The sequence below is a fragment of the Dendrobates tinctorius genome, unplaced genomic scaffold (genome assembly GCF_039654945.1).
Source record: "Dendrobates tinctorius isolate UK_male_01 unplaced genomic scaffold, ASM3965494v1 ptg000108l, whole genome shotgun sequence".
In the NCBI taxonomy this organism is placed as follows: Eukaryota; Metazoa; Chordata; class Amphibia; order Anura; family Dendrobatidae; genus Dendrobates; species Dendrobates tinctorius.
This window is the reverse complement of record NW_027361776.1, coordinates 4,318,066-4,335,209: the sequence shown is the minus strand read 5'-3', so window position 1 is coordinate 4,335,209 and position 17,144 is coordinate 4,318,066. Positions and strand designations below refer to the sequence as shown.

The 17,144-nt window shown below is 44.2% G+C and overlaps 1 protein-coding gene across 13 annotated transcripts in view; it reads right to left on the bottom strand.

Moving 5' to 3' along the window:
- SPDL1 (spindle apparatus coiled-coil protein 1) overlaps positions 1-17,144 on the bottom strand; it is a 470,586-nt gene that overhangs the window by 238,653 nt on the left and 214,789 nt on the right. The gene's annotated exons all lie outside the window — the stretch shown is intronic.

The following is a 17,144-nucleotide window of genomic DNA, read 5'->3' as shown; positions in this document are numbered from 1 at the left end:
TTGTTGTGGATAGGATCAGGGGTCTGCAATCCGATGGCTACCAACCTCTCCGGTTTTCTGGACTTAGCTTGTATTTTTGTTTTTTCCTCCTTCGGTGACTCATTCATAACAGAATCACCAGCCATACCGCAGATCCTAGGGTACTCAATAGCAGGAAAGAATTGTAAAAATAAATAAATAAAAAAAAAATAAAAAAAGAGTGTTTGTCAGAATATATTTTTTTTTGTGTATATTTTTTCCTCTATGTCTCTGAGGCCGCAGGGGGAATTTTTTTTTCTTTCTCAATGGAGATGAAGCAATTGTCTGATCGTGTGGAGCAGACCACTGCTGAAGTGCGGGGAATTTCCGCCTATCTTGCTCATTCACATGCTGCTGAACCAAAGATCCCTACTCCTGATGTGTTTTTTGGGGATCGGTCTAAATTTTTGAATTTTAAGAATAATTGCAAATTACTTTTTGCCTTGAAGCCTAACTCGTCGGGGTGCTCCGCGCAGCAGGTTAAAATTGTCATCTCTTTGCTTTGTGGCGATCCCCAGGATTGGGCGTTTTCTTTGAAACCTGATGATCCTATTATTACTAATGTGACCACATTTTTTCAAGCCTTGGGGTTGTTGTATGATGAACCTAATGCTATTGATCAGGCTGAAAAGGCCCTGTTGGCATTGAGCCAGGGTAAGGATTCTGAAGAGTTGTACTGTCAGAAATTCTGAAAGTGGGCGGTCCTTACTACCTGGAATGATGGTGCCTTGGCAGCTCTCTTTCGGAAGGGTTTGTCAAAAACCGTAAAAGATACTATGGTGTGATTTCCTGTTCCCTCTGGTCTTGACGATTCTATGTCATTAGCCATTCAGGTTGATCGACGTTTGCGTGAACACAAAACCGCACGAGAGGTGTTGCCACCTGTTGAACAAATGTCTGAACCTATGTAATGTGATAGAGTTTTGTCTGGGGCGCAGCGTCAGGAGTTCAGAAGGCGTAATAAGCTGTGTTTCTTCTGTGGTGATGCCTCGCATATCATTTCTGTCTGCCCTAAACGAGAGAAACGTTTTGCACACACATTTGCTGTGGATGGTGTTCAACCCAAGTTTCTTCTGGCAATTACTCTGATCTGCTCCCTGTCCACATTTTCCGCTAAGGCTTTTGTGGATTCGGGAGCAGCTCTGAACCTGATAGACTTGGATTTTGCTAAGCGTTGTGGATTTCCTATGACACCTCTGCGGACGCCTATCCCTTTGAGGGGTATTGATGCTACTCCTTTGTCGAAGAATAAACCTCAGTTTTGGACCCAGGTGGTAATGCGGGTCGCCCCAGACCATCAAGAGAATTGCAGATTTTTGGTGTTGCATAATTTGCATGATACCATTGTTCTGGGGTTTCCCTGGTTGCAAATCCATAATCCAGTTTTGGATTGGAAATCTGTGTCTGTGGTGAGTTGAGGTTGTCGGCGTGCCCTTAGTGATGCTCCTGTTTTCTCCACCTCTCCCCAGTCGCATGATGTTCCTGGCTATTTGGCTGATTTTTATGATGTATTTAGTGAGAATGAGTCTGCGTCTTTGCCTCCTCATAGGAGTTGACTGTGCAATTGAGCTGAGCCCTGGGTGTAAATTTCCCAAGGGTCGAGACTTTTCAATTTATCTGTACCCGAGCACGAGGCTATACGATCCTATCCTATATTAAGGAGTCGTTGGAGAAGGGTCATATTAGACCATCCTCTTCACCCTTAGGTGCTGGGTTTTTTTTCGTGGCTAAGAAAGATGGGTCATTAAGGCCTTGTATTGACTTATCGTTCCCTCAACAAAATCACTGTTAAATATCAGTATCCGTTACCCCTGATTTCTGATCTATTCTCCAGAGTTAAAGGTGTTTGCTGGTTTACAAAGCTTGACCTCAGGGGGCGTATAATCTTATTCGCTTTAAGCATGAGGATGAATGGAAGACGGCGTTTAATACTCCGGAGGGACATTTTGAGTACCTGGTGATGCCTTTTGGGCTCACTAATGCCCCTTCTGTCTTCCAGTGCTTCATGAATGATATTTTCCGAAACTTGGTGGATAAATTTTTGATCATCTATCTGGATGATATTTTGATCTTTTCCAAGGATTGGGACTCTCATGTGGAACATTTTCGGACTGTGTTCTGGATTTTGAAGGAGAATTCCCTGTATGTCAAGGAATCGAAATGCCTTTTTGGTGTACAGAGGATTTCATTTTTGGGATTTATCTTGTCTCCGTCAACTATTGAAATGGACCCGGTCAAGGTACAGGCCATTTATGATTGGGTTCAGCCCACTTCTTTGAAGGCCCTCCAGAAGTTTTTGGGTTTTGCTAATTTTTATCGTAAATTTATAGCTAATTTTTCTGGTATTGCCAAACCATTGACTGATTTGACTAAGAAGGGTGCTGATGTGCTGAATTGGTCTCCGGAGGCTGTTTCTTCCTTTCAGGAGCTGAAGCGAAGGTTCACTTCTGCCCCGGTTTTGCGGCAACCTGATGTCTCACTCCCGTTTCAGGTGGACGCTTCTGGGATTGGTGCAGGAGCTGTTTTGTCCCAAAAGTATCCTGTATCATCTAAAATGAATCCCTGTGCTTTCTTTTCCTGAAAGTTCTCCCCATCCGAACGTAACTATGATGTGGGGAATCGGGAACTGTTAGCCATGAAATGAGCATTTGAGGAGTGGAGACATTGGTTGGAGGGAGCTAAACATCAAGTCGTGGTCCTTACTGACCACAAGAATTTGATTTACCTTGAGTCGGCCAAACGCTTGAATCCTAAACAGGCTAGGTGGGCCTTGTTTTTCACACGTTTTGATTTTGTGGTCTCTTTTCTTCCGGGCACTAAGAATGTCAAGGCAGACGCCCTCTCTAGGAGTTTCTTTGCTGATTCTCCTGTTGTGACCAAGCCTGCTACCATCTTAGGTGAGGGGGTAGTTCTTTCTGCCATCTCGCCCAATTTGAGACGTGCTCTGGAAGAGTTTCAGGAGGACAAACCTGAGCGTTGTCCCATTGGAAAATTGTATGTTCCTGACCAGTGGAGGAAGAGAGTGATGTCTGAAGTTCATTGCTATGCATTGGCTGGTCATCCAGGTATTTTTGGTACTAGAGATTTGGTGAGTCGGTCTTTTTGGTGGCCCGCCTTGTCTTGTGATGTCAGGAATTTTGTGCAGTCCTGTGGGACTTGCTCTCGGTGTAAACCTTGTTATCGCTCTAGTGGGTTGTTTATGCCTTTGCCGGTGCCCAGGAGGCCATGGACCCATATTTCAATGGATTTTATCTTTGACATGCCTGTCTCTCAGAGAATGACTGTTATTTGGGTGATTTGTGATAGATTCTCTAAGATGGTCCATCTTGTACCACTCCCTAAGTTGCCATCTTCCTCAGAGTTGGTGCCCTTGTTTTTGCAACAGGTGGTTCGCTTGCACGGGATTCCTGAGAACATTGTATCTGACAGAGAAGTTCAGTTTGTGTCTAGATTTTGGAGGACTTTCTGTTCCAAGCTGGAAATTCAGTTGTCCTTCTCCTCTGCGTTTCACCCTCAGACCAATGGGCAGACGGAGAGAACAAACCAGACTTTGGAGTCGTATTTGAGATGTTTTATTTCTGCTGATCAGGATGATTGGGTTTCATTTTTGCCCTTGGCCGAATTTGCTTTAAATAATAGAGCTAGTTCTGCCACTTTGATGTCACCTTTCTTTTGTAACTTTGGGTTTCATCCTCGATTCTCTTCAGGGCAGGTGGAGCCTTCTGCCTGCCCAGGTGTTGACACTCTGGTGGAGAGAATGCACCAGATCTGGGACCAAGTGGTGGATAAGTTGTCTCTCTCCCAGGAAAAGGCCCAGCGGTTTTCCAACCGGCATAGGACCATTGGTCCCCAGTTTAAGGTGGGTGATATGGTTTGGTTGTCATCAAAGAATATTGCTATGAAGGTGGCTTCTCCAAAGTTTAAACCTAGATTTATTGGACCTTACAAGATTTTGGAGATTCTTAATCCAGTTTCTTTTCGATTGACTCTTCCTGTTACATTTAAGATCCATAACGTGTTTCATAAGTCTCTGTTAAAGAGGTTTGTTGAGCCAGTAGTTCCTGCGGTGGCACCTCCTGACCCGGTATTGGTTGAAGGTAATGTGGAATATGAGGTTGAGAAGATACTGGATTCTCACCTGGCTAGACGGAGACTCCAGTATTTGGTTAAATGGAAGGGTTATGGCCAAGAGGATAATTCTTGGGTCCCTGCATCCGATATTCATGCCGAAAGATTGGTTCGTGCCTTTCATCGGGCCCATCCTGATCGCCCTGGTGGCGTGGATGAGGGTTCGGTGACCCCTCCTCAAGGGGGAGGTACTGTTGTGAGTTCATTTTCCCCTTCACCGTCGATGTCTGATGAACTCCCTCTTCTGGTGAAGGAAGGTAGTGAAGCTGATTACCAAACACCTGATCTGGTAGATGATGACTGGGTAACAGGAACTGCTGACTGGATATAAGGCAGCCGACGCCCTTCTGAGTCGCTGGTGATTTCTCTGCTGGATTCTTGGAGACCAGTCTGTTTCCTGCTTCCCAAAGATAAGTTTTTGCTCTGCTATTGAACTTATTATTTTTGTTTACCTTGTTTTTTTGGAGTTCAGCCATCCCCGGTCGGGGGTGTGCCGAGTTCCATTTTTGTATCTGATCAGTTTGTCTCTTTGCTCTGTCTTCAGAATTTACCTGAGTGCTGATATAGTCATTTTGAAGTCCTAGCGACTTCAGGGCCTGTTTTTCCTATCAGACGGTTGGGACATTTTTTTGTAGGGTTTTTGCGGATTGCAGACAGCGGCTTTTCTGTCCTGTCCTTTTTGGTTAGCTTGGGCCCCATCATTTGCTCAACCTATCTTTCTATCTGTGTTAGTGTTTTCATCTTGCTTCACCATCATTATATGTTGGGGGCTGCCTATTGCTTTGGGGTCTGCTCTGGGGCAGTTTAGATTTCCCCTTTCTTTCTTTAGGCCTATTTAGTTCTCCGGCTGTGATCGAGGGGTCTAGGGCATCGTAGGAACCCCCCACGGCTACTGTTAATTGTTGTGGATAGGATCAGGGGTCTGCAATCCGATAGCTACCAACCTCTCCGGTTTTCTGGACTGAGCGTGTATTTTTGTTTTTTCCTCCTTCGGTGACTCATTCATAACAGGCGATAGTTTGACAAAGTGGTTGGGTTGAGGGATGGCTTTTTGAGAACAGGCGTGATTGTAGCATGTTTGAAAGCAGAAGGAAAGGCACCAGAAGTTAGTGATAGGTTGAAGAGATAGGTTAGGGATGAGATAAGTGTGGTGGTGAGGTTGGGGAGGAGATGGGATGAAGTCAAGTGCACAAGTGGTGAGGTGTAGTTTCGAGAGGAGATGAGTAAGATCCTTCAGTGATTTTTGGAGAGGGAGGCTATGGGGTTATGGGGTAAGGGCATTGGTCTGGGAAACAAAGGGGTTGTGGTGGTCGAACGATAAAGACTTGCCTTGTTTGGTAAAACTTATTTTTGAAGTGTGTGGCAAAGTCCTCAGCAGAGATGAGGGAGGTTTTGGAGGGTGCAGGAAGGGGTTAAAAGTTTTGAATAACTGGGGTTGTAGGATAAGGAAGATATGAGGGTTGTGACATAAGCCTGTTTAGAAAAGGCGAGTGCTAATTTGAATGCGAGTGTTGCTTGTTTGAATGTAGTGAATTCATCTTGTAAATGTGTTTTCTTCCAATGCCGCTCCGCAGCCTTAGACACTTGCTGAAGATTTTTAGTGAGGCCATTGGGGCCAGGCTTTTCTATTGATTTGTCACACTCTGCCATGTCGGAGAGTGGCAACCCCGTCAATAGCTGATGCAAGAGTGGCTAGTGGCATTTCAGAAAGCAGTGGCAGTATCTGTGTCATGCAGTGAAGATATGGACGTCAGTGGTAAAATAGAGTCAGAGTGTGTGTGTGTGTCTAGATGAGTGAGTTTTCTGCAGGTGTGTGCTAGTTGATGGACATGGGTGGGAGGTGAGGAGCACAGTGATGAGAACGTGAGTACATGGTGGTGGTCAGAAAGGGGGTGAGGGGAGGTTGTGATGTTAGATAGGGATCAAAGTCGGGTAAAGAGAAGGTGTAATGTATAGGTCTGTGTGGGAGGCTGAGGAGGACAACTGAATAAGTCCGAAAGATGAAGTAAGCGACAGGAGTTTGAAGGCTGCTGACTGGCAGGTGTCAGTGGGGATGTTAAAAATCACCTATGATGATGGTGGGCTTGTCAGTAAAGAGAAAGGAAGAAGCCAAATTGAGAATTGGTCAATAAATGCAGTGGCTGGGCCTGGGGGTCGGTATATGACGGCCACTTGGAGGGAGAGCTGATATGGACAGAGTGGAGTTCAAAGGAAGGGAGGATGAGGGAGGGTAGAAGTGAGGTAGGGTTAAAGGTCCAGTTGGTAAAAAGGATAAGACCAACTCCTGAACCATGCCTTTTGTCAGGGTGAGAAGTGTGGGTAAAGTGGAGGCTGCCGTAACACAGCACAGCAAGTGAGGCAGTGTCGAAGGATGTTAGACATGCTTCTGTGAGGTCCAGGAAGGAAAAATTGCGAGAGGTTAAGAGTTCGTAAGAAAGAGACGGGACAAAAATTGAGTGCATGGCAGAGTTCCAAGATGAAAATCACTACTGAGCAATAAGAACATCTCAGTTTTGCTAGAAAACATTTTGATGATTCTTTTGGGAGAATACTCTGTGGACTGACAAGACAAAAGTTGAACTTTTTGGAATGTGTATGTCCCATTACATCTGGCGAAGACTTAACACTCACTGCTCTGCATGCCGGGACTGTATGCGTGGAGCACAGCGAGTATTCACTGCTCTTTAATCGCAAGCACAGTGTCAGCCAGGGCCTTCCTGCAGCTGCCGGCAATCGCGCGTGCCGCTACTAAAGGGAATGAATATTCACCGCATTCCACACCCCACACCCATGGAGGTGGAAAACGGTGAATATTCATTTCTCTTAAGTAGCGGCACATGTGACAGCTAGCAGCTGCAGAAAGGCTCCGCGTGACACTGTCCTCAGAGTCCCTGCCATGCGCTGCTTAGAAGCATAAAACAGCTGCTGGCATTGGAACAAGACGCTCCAACGGAGCGCAAGTATAATGGTTTGTTTTTTTTAAATGTTTTCTAATGGGACCATGCATACTAGAATGAGGGTGGGGACCAATCATACCAGGATAAGGATGGGGCCACGCATACTAGGACGAGATGGGGGTCCTGCATACCAGGATAGGGATGAGGGCAACCATTCCTAACAGGATAGTGATGAGGGAGCCATGCCTACCAGGTTAGCGATAAGGGGGACATGCATAACAGGCTATGGATTAGGAGGCCTTGCATACCGGGATGGGGATGAGGAGGCCTTGCATACCAGGATAGGGATAGGCGGGCCATGCACACCAGATTAGGGATAAGGGGGCCATGCATACCCAAGTAAGGATGATGGGGCCCATGCATACCAGGGTAGGGATGACGGGGCCATGTGTATCTTTACTTCAATATTTTTTTCCTAATTTCCTCCTCTAAAACATAGGTGCATCTTATGGTCTGGTCCAGTGCATTTTATAGTCTAAAAAATACGGTACATAGGGTGCAGGGCTACAACTTGGTTTCTGGTGTCCTTCGACAGCTCTTTGGTCTTCATCATAGTGGAGTTAGGAGTGTGACTGTTTGATGTTGTGGACAGGTGTCGTTTATACTGATAACAAGTGTCATTACTAGAGATAATGAGTGGATGACAGAGGAGCCTCTTAAAGAAGTTACAGGTCTGTGAGAGCCACAAATCTTGGAACGTTTTTAGATTACCAAATACTTATTTTCCATCACAATTTGAAAAATATATCTTGCCAAATCAGGCAAGGTGATTTTCTGGATTTGTTTTCTCATTTTGACTCTCATAGTTGTGGTCTACCTATGATGTCAATACAGGTGCCTCTCATCTTTTTTGCTCTGGCAAAAATTAAGAGACCACCACATCAATACCTGAACCCTATTGAAAACCTCTCAAATGTAATCAAGAGGATAATGGATAGTCACAAGCCATCAAACAAAGAAGAACTGCTTAATTTTTACGCTAGAAGTAGTGTGAAAGACTGGTGGAAAACATGCCAAGAAGCATGAAAGCTGTGATTAAAAATCAAGGTTATTCCACAAAATATTGATTTCTGAACGCTTCCTGAGTTAAAATATTAGTATTGTTGTTTCTAAATGATTATGAACTTGTTTTCTTTACATTGAGTTCTGAAAGCACTTTTTTTTTTAATTTTGACCATTTCTCCTTTTCAGAAAGAAAAAATGTATTCGCTTGGAAATTCAGAGACATGTTGTCAGAAGATTGTAGCCTAAAAGAACAATGTACATTTTACTCAAAAATATACCTATAAAGAGAAAAATCAGACAAACTGAACATTTGAAATTGGTCTCTTAATTTTTGCCAGAGCTGTGTGTGTGTATATGTTTATGTATATGTATATGTATATGTGTATGTATATATATATATATATATATATATATATATATATACACACATACACACACATATATTATAGCCACATTCACTATAATATCCCACATCTACCTGTCAGCCAGAGCCATCGGACTACTACCCCTAATATCTCACATCGTCCCATCAGCCAGAGGCACCGGACTACTACCCCTAATATCCCACATCATCCCGTCAGTCACCGGACTACTACCCCTAATATCCCACATCATCCCATCAGCGAGAGCTACTGGACTACTACCACTAATATCCCACATTGTCCCGTCAGCCAGAGGCACCAGACTACTACCACTAATATCCCACATCATCCCGTCAGCCAGAGCTACCGGACTACTACCACTAATATCCAACATCATCCCATCAGCCAGAGCCACTGGACTACTACCCCTAATATCCCACATCATCCCGTCAGTCAGGGCCACCAGACAACTACCACTAATATCCCACATCATCCTGTCACAGATGCCGGACTACTACCCCCTAATATCCCACATCATCCCATCAGCCAGAGCCACCGGACTACTCCCCTTAATATCCCACATCATCCCGTCAGCCAGAGCTACCGGACTACTACCACTAATATCCCACATCAACCCGTCAGCCAGACCCAACAGACTACTACCACTAATATACCACATCATCCCATCAGCCAGAGCCACCGGACTACTCCCCCTAATATCCCACATCATCGCGTCAGCCAGAGCTACCGGACTACTACCACTAATGTCCCACATCATTCCGTCAGCCAGAGCCACCGGACTACTACCCCATATATCCCACATCATCTCTTCAGCCAGAGCCACTGGACTACTACCCCTAATATCCCAAATCATCTCGTCAACCTGGAGTCAGAACCAGAGCTCTGAGTGGAACGGTCCTAACTTCCAAACCAGGGATCCCTTTAAGAGAGGCCTGGGGTCAGAACCAGAGCACTGAGTGGATTTGTCCTAACTTCCATACCAATGATCCTTTTAATAGAAGCCTGGGGTGAGAATCAGAGCGCTGAGGGACTTACCCTAACTTCCATACTGGAGATCCCTTTAAGAGAGGCCTGGGTCAGTACTAAAGCGAAGAGGGGATTTGCCCTCACTTCCATACCGGGGATCCCTTTATGAGAGACTGGGATCAGAACCAGAGCGCTCAGTGGATTTGCCGTGACTTGCATACCAATGATCCCTTTAATAGAACCCTGGGGTCAGAATAAGAGCGTTGAGGGATTTGTCTAACTTCTATACAGGAGATCCCTTTAAGAGAGCCTGGGGTCAGAACCAAAGTGCTGGATGGATTTTCCATTCCGGAGATCCCTTTAAGAAAGGCCTGGGGTCAGTATCAAAGCGCAGAGTGGATTTCCCCTAACTTCCATACAATGATCCCTTTAAGAGACCCTAGGGTCCGAACCACAGAGCTGAGTGGAACGGTCCTACCTTCCATACCAGGGATCCCTTTAAGAGAGGCCTGAGGTCAAAACCAAATTTTCTCTGACTTCCATACCAATGATCCCTTTAAGAGGGAAGATGTGCCTAAGGGATGGAGGATGTGTGATGGGGATATGGGAAGGGAAGGGTTAATTCATTTCTGTCATGTACTCACTGCTCCTTTCTGAGGGCAGACAATGGCTGGGAGCTTATGTTCCCGGGGATGCTAGATTTCTCCCACCATGTCAGTGTCTGCTGAGGTGTTGTCAAGTGGGAAAACTTGCTCATAGCAACCAATCACAGCTCAGCTACTTTTAACGAGCCCTGGTGAAATGAAAGATGCTTCGTGATTGGTTGCAAGGAAAACTGTTGCTCATAGCAACCAATCACAGCTCAGCTTCTTTTGAACAGCTCTGGTAAAATGGCAGATGCTTCGTGATTGGTTGGTGATACACACACACAGACATACTGTACACACACACACATTCACTTTTATATATATATATAGATATATGTGTGTGTATATATATATATATATATATATATATATATATATATATACACACTCACTGGCCACTTTATTAGGTACACCTGTCCAACTGTGTGTTAAGACTTAATTTCTAATCAGCCAATCACATGGCGGCAACTCAGTGCATTTAGGCATGTAGACATGGTCAAGACAATCTCCTGCAGTTCAAACCGAGCATCAGTATGGGGAAGAAAGGTGATTTGAGTGCCTTTGAACGTGGCATGATTGTTGGTGCCAGAAGGGCTGGTCTGAGAATTTCAGAAACTGCTGATCTACTGGGATTTTCACGCACAACCATCTCTAGGGTTTACAGAGAATGGTCCGAAAAAGAAAAAAAATCCAGTGAGCGGCAGTTCTGTGGCCGGAAATGCCATGTTGATGCCAGAGGTCAGAGGAGAATGGGCAGACTGGTTCGAGCTGATAGAAAGGCAACAGTGACTCAAATTGCCACCCGTTACAACCAAGGTAGGCAGAAGAGCATCTCTGAACGCACAGTGCGTCGAACTTTGAGGCAGATGGGCTACAGCAGCAGAAGACCACACTGGGTACCACTCCTCTCAGCTAAGAACAGGAAACTGAGGCTACAATTTGCACAAGCTCATCGAAATTGGACAGTAGAAGATTGGAAAAACGTTGCCTGGTCTGATGAGTCTCGATTTCTGCTGCGACATTCGGATGGTAGGGTCAGAATTTGGCGTAAACAACATGAAAGCATGGATCCATCCTGCCTTGTATCAACGGTTCAGGCTGGTGGTGGTGGTGTCATGGTGTGGGGAATTTTTTCTGGGCACTCTTTGGGCCCCTTGGTACCAATTGAGCATCGTTGCAACGCCACAGCCTACCTGAGTATTGTTGCTGACCATGTCCATCCCTTTATGACCACAATGTACCCAACATCTGATGGCTACTTTCAGCAGGATAATGCGCCATGTCATAAAGCTCGAATCATCTCAGATTGGTTTCTTGAACATGACAATGAGTTCACTGTACTCAAATGGCCTCCTCAGTCACCAGATCTCAATCCAATAGAGCATCTTTGGGATGTGGTGGAACGGGAGATTCGCATCAGGGATGTGCAGCCGACAAATCTGCGCCAACTGTGTGATGCCATCATGTCAATATGGTCCAAAATCTCTGAGGAATGCTTCCAGCACCTTGTTGAATCTCTGCCACGAAGAATTGAGGCAGTTCCGAAGGCAAAAGGGGGTCCAACCCCTTACTAGCATGGTGTACCTAATAAAGTGGCCAGTGAGTGTATATATATATATATATATATATATATATATATATATATATATATATATATATATATATATATATATATATATATATATATATATACACACACACACATACATACACACAGTGCCTTGAGAAAGTATTTGGCACCTTGGAACTTTTCAACCTTTTCCCACATATCATGCTTCAAACATAAAGATACCAAATGTAAATTTTTGGTGAAGAATCAACAAGTGGGACAGAATTGTGAAGTTGAACAAAATTTATTGGTTATTTTAAATTTTTATGGAAATTCAAAAACTGAAAAGTGGGGCATGCACTTTAAATTAATTTGTTGCGCCACCTTTTGCTGTCATTACAGCTGCAAGTCGCTTGGGGCATGTCTATCAGTTTTGTACATTGAGAGACTGAGATTCTTGCCCATTCTTCCTTGGCAAACAGCTTGAGCTCAGTGAGGTTTGATGGAAATCGTTTGTGAACAGCAGTTTTCAGCTCTTTCCACAGATTCTCGATTGGTTTCAGGTCTGGACTTTGACTTGGCCATTCTAACATCTGGATACGTTTATTTGTGAACCATTCCATTGTAGATTTTGCTTTGTTTGGGATCATTGTCTTGTTGGAAGACAAATCTCTGTCCCAGTCTTAGATCTTTTGCAGATTCCAACAGATTTTCTTCAAGAACGGTCCTGTATTTGGCTCCATCCATCTTCCCATCAATTTTAACCATCTTCCCTGTCCCTGCAGAAGAAAAGCAGCCCCAATCCATGATGCTGCCACCACCATGTTTGACAGTGGGGATGGTGTGTTTAGGGTGATGAGCTGTGTTGCCTTTACACTAAACATATCGTTTGGCATTGTTGCCAAAAAGTTCGATTTTGGCTTCATCTGACCAGAACACCTTCCTCCACATGTTTGGTGTATCTCCCAGGTGGCTTGTTGCAAACTTCAAATGGCACTTTTTATGGATATCTTTGAGAAATGGCTTTCTTCTTGCCACTCTTCCATAAAGGCCAGAGGTGTACAGTGCACAAATGATTGTTGTCCTATGGACAGACTGTCCCACCTCAGCTGTAGATCTCTGCAGTTCATCCAGAGTGATCATGGGCCTCTTGCCTGCATCTCTGATCAATCTTCTCCTTGTCTGAGATGAAAGTTTAGAGGGACGGCCAGGTCTTGGTAGATTTGCAGTGGTATGATACTCATTCCATTTCAATATGATCGCTTGCACAGTGCTTCTTGGGATGTTTAAGTTTTGGAAATCATTTTGTATCCAAATACGGCTTTAAACTTCTCCACAATAGTATCACGGACCTGCCTGTTGTGTTCCTTGGTCTTCATGATGCTCTCTGTGCTTCAAACAGAACCCTGAGACTATCACAGAGCAGGTGCATTTATATGGAGACTTGAATACACACAGGTGGATTATATTTATCATCATTAGTCATTTAGGACAACATTGGATCATTCACAGATCCACAATTAACTTCTGGAGTGAGTTTGCTGCACTGAAAGTAAAAGGGGCCGAATAATATTGCACGCCCCACTTTTCAGTTTTTGAATTTCCACAAATATTTAAAAATAACCGATAAATTTCGTTCAACTTCACAATTGTGTTCCACTTGTTGTTGATTCTTCACCAAAAATGTACCCACACACACATACATATATATATATATATATATATATATATATATATATATATATATATATATTTTCACACACCTATACATACAGTATGTATATATACAGTACATACACAGTACAGACCAAAGGATTGGACACATCTTCTCATTCAAAGAGTTTTCTTTATTTTCATGACTATGAAAATTGTAGATTCTCTCTGAAGGCATCAAAACTATGAATTACCGTATTTTTCGGACCATAAGACGCACTTTTTTCCCCCAAAATTTTGGGGGAAAGTGGGGGGGTGCGTCTTATGGTCGCAATGCACGGTACCTGGTGCGCTGGTGGCAGCGGGCGAGGCTCTGCGGTGCGGTGGTGGCAGCGGGCTGTGCTCCGGTGCAGGGGCGGCGGCTCTGCCGGCGTTTCTTCGCAGCCCGGAGGCCCCCCGCACACCCCTTGCTGGGCGCCGCCATGTTGTGGTGGCCTCCGGGAGCATGGACGCCGGCAAGATGGCCGCCGGTCCGGGGACGGCGCATGCGCAGCTTCAGATCTCGTCCCGAGATCAAGCGCCGTTTGATTTTTTCACTGCAAAATTGGCTGGAATTCAGATCAGACGCCATGTCACGTTTGGAGAGCCCCTGATGTGCCTAAACAGTGGAACCCCCCCACAAGTGACACCATTTTGGAAACTAGACCCCCCAAGGAACTTATCTAGATATGTGGTGAGCACACTGAACCCCCAAGGGCTTCACAGAAGTTTATAACATACAGCCGTACAATTAAAAAATCATATTTTTTCCACAAAAATGATCTTTTCACCCTCAATTCTTATTTTTCCAAGGGTAACAGGACCCCAAAAGTTATTGTGTAATTTGTCCTGAGTACGCTGATACCCCATATGTGGGGGCAAACCACTGTTTGGGCGCATGGCAGAGCTCGGAAGGGAAGCAGCGACATTTGACGTTTTTGGCTGGAATTGAGATCGGACACCATGTCGTTTGGAAAGCCCCTGATGTGCCTAAACAGTGGAAACCCCCCACAACTGACACCATTTTGGAAACTAGACCCCCCCAAGGAACTTATCTAGATGTGTGGTGAGCACTTTGAACCCCCAAGGGCTTCACAGAAGTTTATAACGCCCGGGCATGAAAATAAAATCGCATTTTTTCCACAAACATGATCTTTTAGTCCCCAATTTTTTTATTTTCCCAAGGGTAACAGGAGAAATTGGACCCCAAAAGTTGTTATCCAATTTGGCCTGAGTACGCTGATATCCCATATGTGAGAGAAAACTACTGTATCGGCACACGTTGGGGCTCGGAAGGGATGTAGTGACGTTTTGGAATGCAGACTTTGATGGAATGGTCTGCGGGTGTCATGTCGCGTTTGGAGAGCCTCTGTTGTGCCTAAACTGTTGAAACCCCCAACAAATGACCCCATTTTGGAAACTAGACCCCCCCAAGGAACTTATCTAGATGTGTAGTGAGCACTTTGAACTCCCAAGTGCTGCACAGAAGTTAATAACGTAGAGACATAAAAATAAAAAAACATTTTATTTTCCACAAAAATGATATTTTTGCCCTCAATTTATTATTTTCCCAAGGGTAACAGGAGAAACTGGACCCCTAAATTTGTTGTGCAATTTGTCCTGAGTAGGCTGATACCACATATATGGGGGTAAACCACTGTTTGTGTGCATGGCAGAGCTTGGAAGGGAAGGAGCACCGTTTGACTTTTTCAACGCAGAATTGGCTGGATTTGAGATCAGACGCCATGTTGCGTTTGGAGAGCACCTGATGTGCCTAAACAGTGGAAACCCCCCCCCCCAATTCTAACTCCAACCCTAACCCCAACACACCCCTAAACCTAATCTCAGCCCTAACCCTAATGGGAAAATGGAAATACTTTTATTTTATTTTATTATTTTTCCCTAACTAAGGATGTGATAACGGGGGGTTTGATTTACTATTTTTAGAGGGTTTTTATGTTTGGTAGCATGTAGTTTTTATGTTTGGGCGCTTTTATGCAATGAAACCAATTTTATATAAGAAGTTATTTTTGCATCGCTTTATTCTGCGAGCTATAATTTTTTTATTTTTTGCTTATGACGCTGTGTGGCAGCTCGTTTAATGCAGGACAAAATGACGTTTTCAGCGGTACCATGGTTATTTATAGCTGTCTTTTTGATCGCGCGTTATTGCACTTTTTGTTCGGCGGTATGATGATAAAAAATTGTTTTCTGCTTTGTTTTTTAGTTTTATTTTTGAAGGGGTTAACTAGTGGGACAGTTCTATAGGGTGGGTCGTTACGGACGTGGCGATACTAAATGTGTGTACTTTTGTTTTTTTTCAAAAAATGAATTAGGGAATATTTTTTTTATTATTTATTTAGCGATTTTTTATAAATTATATTTACACTTTTTTTCACTTTATTGTCCCATGGGGGGGACATGACTGCCATGTGTCAGATTGCTGATCTGACAGTTTGGACAGCACTGTCAGATCAGCGATCTGATAGGCGCTGCTGGAGGCTTACTCGTGCCTGCTCTCTGCAGGCATCGAGGAAGCCGCCTCCCTACAGGCCCCTGCGGCTATCTTGGATTCAGGGGCCTGCAGGGAAGGAGGCCCCCAGAGCAGCGCAGCACATCGCGCTGCGCTGGGGGTCTCATGGAACCAAGGAGAGAGCCCCCTCCCTGCCGATGCTTCCCTAATCCCACGGTACACTGCGATCATGATTGATCGCAGTGTGCCAGGGGTTAACGTGCCGGGGGCGGTCCGTGACCACCCCTGACACACAGTGCCGGGTGTCAGCTGAGATAATCAGTTGACATCTGGCCGCGATCAGTGGCGCCCCCCGGAGCGCCGCTGATCGCTGAGACGTACTATCCTGTCCCCGGTCATAGGGGCCCGGGTACCGTGGACGGGATCGTACGTATCATGTCAGAAAGGGGTTAATCATTGGGCTATGAAGAAATATCTATTATGATATTGATCATCTAGGCGTTGGTATTTTGTCTGTGTAGTCAGTTTATTCTTGCATCTGTATCTCCTTTAAAAAGTGATTTTATTTAAGTTTTTTATCCTTTTTATGATTCAATAAAATATATTTATTTTACTTGGCATATGCTTCCTCATCTTTTGCAGGATTTTCATGCCCTGTTAATGTTACATGTGAAGGGTAGACACTTGTCCCCTCCCACTTAACTTTGGAAAGCGAATTCGTATCTTATTTTCGCCACAAAACGTAGAATACCACCAAAAGAATCTACAAGAATTTTTTCAAGTTAACTCCAATTGACTAGATAGTCCTTTCCCCCTATGGAACTCACACAAGACACACATGGAAGTGATTCTTATTAAACTAGGTCAGAAAATTAAACGAGAAAGGGATAAAAAAAAAATTCAAGAAATTCTCTGACATCCAGAATCTAGAAGTCTTAAACGTTCCTTCAATAGAGAAAGAGCTGGTCAACTATGTAATCTTCAAATTCAATTGAGGGAATGTTTATTGTATAAATATGAGAAAAAATCTTCAAAAAATAAAAGCACATTAATATTCTCAAGACCATAAAGCTGGGAAAATATCGAATAGACTAAAATCCACAGAAATTAAAGCAAAAATCCCCTCTCTCAAAAAATGGCCCTCAACAACAGAAATGATACAGCCCTAACGATACTGCAAATAAATTTAAGGAATATTATTCCTCGCTTTATAACTTATCGTCTGCCCCGGACCATATTCCTCCCTATCTAATCTTTGCATTCCTTCTCTGTCTAAGGATCATTTGGAACAGTTGAGTGCCCCTCTTACTAATGCAGAAATAAAGA